At 52.9% G+C, this 6,263-nt stretch overlaps 1 non-coding gene across 1 annotated transcript; it reads right to left on the reverse strand.

Moving 5' to 3' along the window:
• Nucleotides 1-76, reverse strand: TRNAT-AGU (transfer RNA threonine (anticodon AGU)). The gene has a single exon. It is a non-coding gene; the product is annotated as a tRNA-Thr (tRNA).
• Between the last annotated feature and the right edge of the window lie 6,187 nt (nucleotides 77-6,263).

Raw genomic sequence — 6,263 nt, forward strand, 5'->3', positions numbered from 1 at the left:
TGCCCTGGCCGGGAATCGAACCCGGGTCCTCCGCACACTAGGCCGACGCTCTACCGCTGAGCCAACCGGCCAGGGCCCAAAAGTCACATTGTTAACATAACAAAAGACACCTTTGTCACTCTCAACCCTTTGGAATTCTGGTTCCAGGTTCTCACCCCTGCTCTGTACTGCTTCCTTGCTCTTGAGCAGCTTATATTCTGACTGAGATGATAATTAGGATCCCCGAGTCACAAGACCCCTTCTTCAAGCTGTCTCACACTTTCCAGAGACTTGAGAGATCTCTCTACTGCCAGAGCCCAGACCACCGTTAGGGCTGGCTTTATGGCTCACCAGGCCCTCCATCGGCATCACTCGCCACTAAGGGCAGACTGTCCTAAACCTGGCAGCTGCATCAAGTGTCCTCAGAATCCATTTGGTAACATACTGTTTGCGGAACAACGAACTAGCTGCCTAAGACTCCGTGTTCTGGGTGCCAAGATTCTATCTGCGAACGGCACCTTCCTGGGAAGTCATTTCTCAGTGGCTTTCCCATTTGACCCTGGGTCTACGAAGGAACCAGAGGTCTTCAGAAGCATCACCCAGGCTTTCGGGGGTGCTGGGGGACGCTGACTTCCCTCAGAGCTTTGAGAGACATCCATCATTTACTCCTCATTATCAAAAAATGGGAAAAACCACAGAAGTGTGAGTCCTGGGCCCTCCAGGGCTGTACCCAGTCTCTGCGCTGTGCAGGCCCGCTACCGCCAGGCTCACCCAGGTGGGCTTCTTCATCCTCCAGAGCTTGATGTTAGCATGGGCTTCGTCCAGCAAAGCCCCAGGTGCATTGGCTGGATAACATCCATGTTTGATGTGGAGATATCTTAAATGACCAAGTCCCTGCATACCTTTCACATGTCACCAAAACTCAAGTGACAGCTTTCATGAGGCAGGTGGGACCCAGACCTTCAGAACCCTTCATGCTCTCTCGGTCTGTGGAGCTTGAAGAGGAGGTCCTCCAGCATCACAACAGTCTTTGTATTTCCCTGAGTCCCTAGGGACCCCTTTCTCATCTGAGAAGGTGCCTGGATTTCCCTAGGGCTGATTCTGCAAGGGCTTCGTAGGCTGTCAGTAGCTGCATTCGCTTCTAAACACGAGTAAAGGAGGAACAGAAAGCTCCGTGCTTGAGTAGCATTCTGTTTTGACCAGCAAGGGGCACAGATGGGGTGGGAAGAATCTTCTCCACCGCCAGAGTCCTCCGATTTGGGGGGGCTCTGGCGCTCCCACTTTCTTGTTGCTCCCTCATTCCAGAAAGAGTTCCTCACATTGTTGTATCTGACCAGCCCTGTAGACCAGGCCACTAGCTGCTTCCCCGGAGGAGGAGAGAAATGAGGCTCTGCCAGAACTGGAAACCAGGAGCCGCTGGTGCCAGGACCAGGTCTAGAGCTGAGCCCGTGCCGGCCGCATGGTTAGAACAGCCTCCCACGGTGCCAACCTGTTCACAGCTTTCTGAGTTCACAGCTTATGTTACCTGTGGTAGAGCAAAGTCCCCTGGGTGTGAAATATTTCATTCATAAAAACCACCTGCCTATTCCGCAGTGTTCACAGTAATCAGACTCTGGACTGCGTGGAGCTGTTAGTCTACATCCCAACTCAGAGCACATGTGGGTGCGGCTCCCCGGCTCTTTACACACACTGTCCTGTTCTGCAAGGCCAGCCTGGCCCCAGAGCAGATGCAGAGCAGTGTGGGGCCCCTCTCAGGGTAGGCCCAAACCCACATCTCTGGCACCCCGCGCCATCCCCGCACACAGCTAGAGGCCTGACAAGGGACGGGCTGGAGAGGAGCCTCATCCCGACTGGTACATCAGTATGATTCTGAGGAATGGCATTACTCAGAGCTGAGGGCTGGCCCCGCGCGGTGTCAGCACACAGGGCATCCAGCAGCATTCAGAGGGGGCCCACACGCCACTTCAGAGAAGGGAGGAGACAAGAGGAACACCTGGACAAATTCTGAGGTGACCAGGGGAAGACATCAGAGATAAAGGTGACCTTCTGCCCAGCAGTCCAGACCTTGACTGGAAGACCCAGTAAAGACGGCAGCTTGACTTAATCAAGTTTCTGGCCTGGGGTGGGGGTTCTGGTAAGGGCAGGGTGGGTTATGTCTGGTCCTGCCTGCAGCCCTCTCTGCCAGGGACCGCAGGTCCTGGCCAGGCAGAGGGATGGGGCTCTGGGTGGCAGCTGAACACTCAGCCAGGGTGAACCCGCAGGAAGTGCTTCCAACTCCTCCTGTTCCTTGTTCCCTCTCACTAACAGTTGTCACCTGGGCCCAGCACTCGGCCTGGGAAAACATGCACAGAGGACTCTGTCCTCAGCTAGCTGGGTCTTCCTTCCCACTCAGATCTCCCCTGGGGTTTAGGAAACAGGACTTCAGTGCATTATTCTAGTGCTGCCTGAATTCCTTCCTTCTGGGCAGCCTTGTGCACCCTTGGCACAACTGGGGAAAGGAGCAGGAAGGGTTTCACACAGCACACAACTGGCCGAACCGCACTGGCAGCCGGGTTAGCTGTTATACACAAAATATCCAGGTGATGCAATTTGTTGCAACTGTCTTTGGCATAGGCTCTGGTGTGGCTTTGCCCTTGGAAGAGAACACAGGTTGAGTTAGTGGAATGGAAATAAACACATTGAATGAAAGTTCTGTTGCATGCTCTGGGGCGATTGCAGGGTGTGGTCACCACCGTCCATGCCTCAGCCCCGTCAGGCTGAAATCAGGGATTTCTAGGAACCGGAACTGAGACTGCCATCAAAAGGAGCCAATTGACGGGGTTGTTCTTAAAGGCATGTATGTATGTTAGCACCCAGAAATGGTTACCATGGGTCAGTCTCCCGATTGCAAATAAATACTGAGACTTTTGAGAGGGCCAAAGTCATGTATACAGAGCATTTATCTACAAAGGAAGCTTCTAATCACCTTATTAGTTACTATACCTGTTACAACAAGGAGAGAGCAGAGAGCTGTCCTGAGACAGGGTGCTGGACCACCTGCCAGTTTTACTCAATGGCCTGTGAGTAACTCAGATCCGTGCCTCAGCAAAATGACACATATACAACTGAGACCTTCTGGGTGACTTGGGAATGGCTCAAGTGTCACTTGCACAAATGCCAAGGATCTAAGATAGTGTTATTGTCAAACCAAGGATCTTGGGGTAAGAGTAGCGTCCTTACACCTACAGCCCCCTTTGTTTTACTTGCCTTGAAAGGAAAAAGTGGACCCTATCAGGCTCTGGAATTGGCTCTTCTTTGCATTTGAGACCCTTTAGGTTTTAAAGCATTTATTGCCTTCCTGTTTGAGGTCAAGAGGGCAGATCTTGAATGGACTAGAAAAGCACCAGGACTTAAAAAGCCTTTTTGTTCAAAAATCACATAATTATTAGTTGAAGCTAAAATGAGAAACTCCAGTCTTCTATTTTGCATCCTCCTGCCTCTGTGTTCACTGGCTCTGATGTGCCCCACACCCTCCACTAGAAAGTTCGTCCAGGCCGGAGGAAGCAGCTGTCAGAGACAGATGCCTAAGTCCCACCATTAGAGCTTCCTCTCTTTTGCTTGAGATGTAAGTGTGAATTACAGTGCAAACGCTCCTAGAACGAAGGCTTCTCTACATCCAGGATTGGCAAACGTTTTCTGCAAAGGACCCTGCAAGGATGATAACTTAGGTTCTCCAGGGCATGTGATCTGTCAAGGACACAACTGCCGTTGTGGCACAAAAGCAGCCGCAGACCACGTAACAAATGAACAAACCACTCTTCATGGAGACTGACACTTAAATGTCATGTGATTTTCACGTCACAAAATATGCTTCTTTTGAGAGGAATTTCGCACCACTCAAAGGTGTGAAAACTATTCTTAGCTCATGTCATACAAAAAAAGACAAAGGGGTTGGGAGATACTGGCTCTGACAAAAGGACTGGGTGAGGACACTGAGAGCAGGAGACCACTGCATGCCCCATGCAGGGAGGTGGGGGATATAGACAGGTGGCTGCCATCTGCAGTGTGGCCACTGATGCCATAAGGCAGTCCCTGAGACCCAGCTAGAGGGGGCAGCTGCCCACTGGGCTCCTTGTGCATCCGGGGCACTCACTGGAGCTTTTGAGACCTCACAAGAGCTGTGGTTCTAATGAGCCAGCTGTTCCCCATCTGGCTCACAGCTGCACCGATATTCAGCTCCCTTTCTTCTCCCTGCATCCAGCTGTGCGAGTCCTCGCCTCACCATAATGAGGCTGGAAGGTCCCGTGGCTCTGTGTGGCTGTTACATTCAGGGGTTTCGTTATTGCTTTCTTGTTTTTAATATATGAAAGCCCTGTTTGAGGAGGAGGCTGTCACGTGGAAGGCGGCCACTTTGATCTGCCCCGTGGCAGACACTGGGTGTAAGATGCTGTGGACCTGAAAGCGCTTCCTCTTATTATCTCATTCGGTTTTCCTGAGTGGAATGAGTAAGGAGGCATAATCATCACCATGCTGCAGATGGAAAAACTGAGTCTCAGAGCACTAAAACGACTTTCCCAAGACATAGGGGAGCAGGGTTTGCATCCAAGTCCGTCTCCAGAAACCTGACTCTGAAGCTTCCAGTGCACCAGGAAGCCTCAAGGGGACAGGTGTGCAGAGAAGAAAAGGACCAAGCAAGCTGACACCACCCAGAGCAAGGAGGGCGCTGGGCCAGCCCCTCTAGCCTCGGCCTCCCGTCTGTCTCTCTCTGGGCCTGGGATCTGGCAGCAGCTCTGATTCTGCTGCTGCTTTGCTGGGGGTAGAAACAGGCTTCAATCCACTGGCAGTGCCAGCTGCCTGCCCCGTCACCCCACCCAGGAGTACAGTCCCCAGGGAGGCCCAGCAGAGTCCCAAGGCCTTTCTGCGTCAACAGTCCCTCTGGCTTCTATCTCTGTTTGCTCTTATATATTTATTAGTTTATTGTTTGACATGAAGTCAGCACTCAATATTTATTTGTCACAGGGATGAGTGAGTGAGTTAATTCTCTTACCTTCAGATGTCTGGACAAGATTTGCCACATTTGGCTTTCAGGGGAGGAACCCACAGGCGTTGCTGGAGTTTTGTCAAATTGGATCAGGGCACAATAAGCACCCGAGGGGGCATGCGGCGGGCACCTCACACACGTCCACTTCATTCTCACGACCGTGCTCAGTCGGCCCTCGTCACCCCATTTTACAGAAGGAGGAACTGAGGCTGGGTGGTGGAGCAAGGACTTGGACCCAGATCTCACAGACTCCACAGCCTGTCTCCACACAGTTCTCACTGGGCCTTTCTGGGCTCTTCGTGGTGGCAGTAAAGGAGGGGCCATAACTCACCATCGTGACAAAGCTTGAGCCCCAGAAGAGGGAGTGCTGAGGGAGGGGGGAGCCCCGAGCCCCCAGCCCCCCCCCCCCGCCTGGCCAGCCCAGGTGCAGGCTGCACTGGGGGCCAGGCAGGGGCCGGGCCCGCTCCCTTCTCCCACAGGCTGCGTGCCTGGGACTGGGGGCCTAATACTTGGCACTGGTAGCGAACACAAGCAGATACAGAAACCTGATAGACAGCAGGTCATCCCTCCAAAGTAAGTGGCCTGCATTGTCAGGGACATGATGGGGGCCCAATACAAGGACATTGAGAGGGGACCCAAGATAGCATCAGAGTAGGCAGGTGTTCCACTCACCTCCTCTCAGGACCAAACTAGGGTTATAACTAAATTTAACAATCATCCTGAGAAACCAACTCAATACTAGATGAAGTCTTATTACCAAGGATTCACAGAAGAAGCCACATTGAGACTGGAAGGCAGGATGGAGACAAGAAAAGGACTGGCCGGAGGGACATCTCAGCTGCGGGGAAGCTCTCCCTGAGAGGTGCAGGTCCTAAGCCCCAGGCCAGGCACCCCAGCCTAGAGCACCAGAGCCCAGAAAGGTGCCCACATAGCATTTGGTGGTGAGAAGAGGTGAAGTTTCTGTTGGCAATAAAGAGACGAGAGCTCAGTGACACAGGCTCTGTCTTAAAGGGCCTACATAGAAATTCTCCTTCACAGCCATTACTCTGGGCTCAGGCGGAGAGAGGGCTCAGAGGACTGGAGTCACATAAGGCGAGTGTGAGGTTGGAAGTCCGGGGAGAGACGCAGTGGAGGACAGCCACCAGGACCCTGTGTGGAGGCATTCTCCAGTCAGCCTGGGAAGTCATCGGCTCCGCCTTTGGGAGCCTCTCCTGCTCCACCCCATGGAGACTGGGCCCTGCTAAGAAGTAAGGAGCCGTGGTCA

Source organism: Saccopteryx bilineata, chromosome 11 (genome assembly GCF_036850765.1).
Source record: "Saccopteryx bilineata isolate mSacBil1 chromosome 11, mSacBil1_pri_phased_curated, whole genome shotgun sequence".
NCBI lineage: Eukaryota > Metazoa > Chordata > Mammalia > Chiroptera > Emballonuridae > Saccopteryx > Saccopteryx bilineata.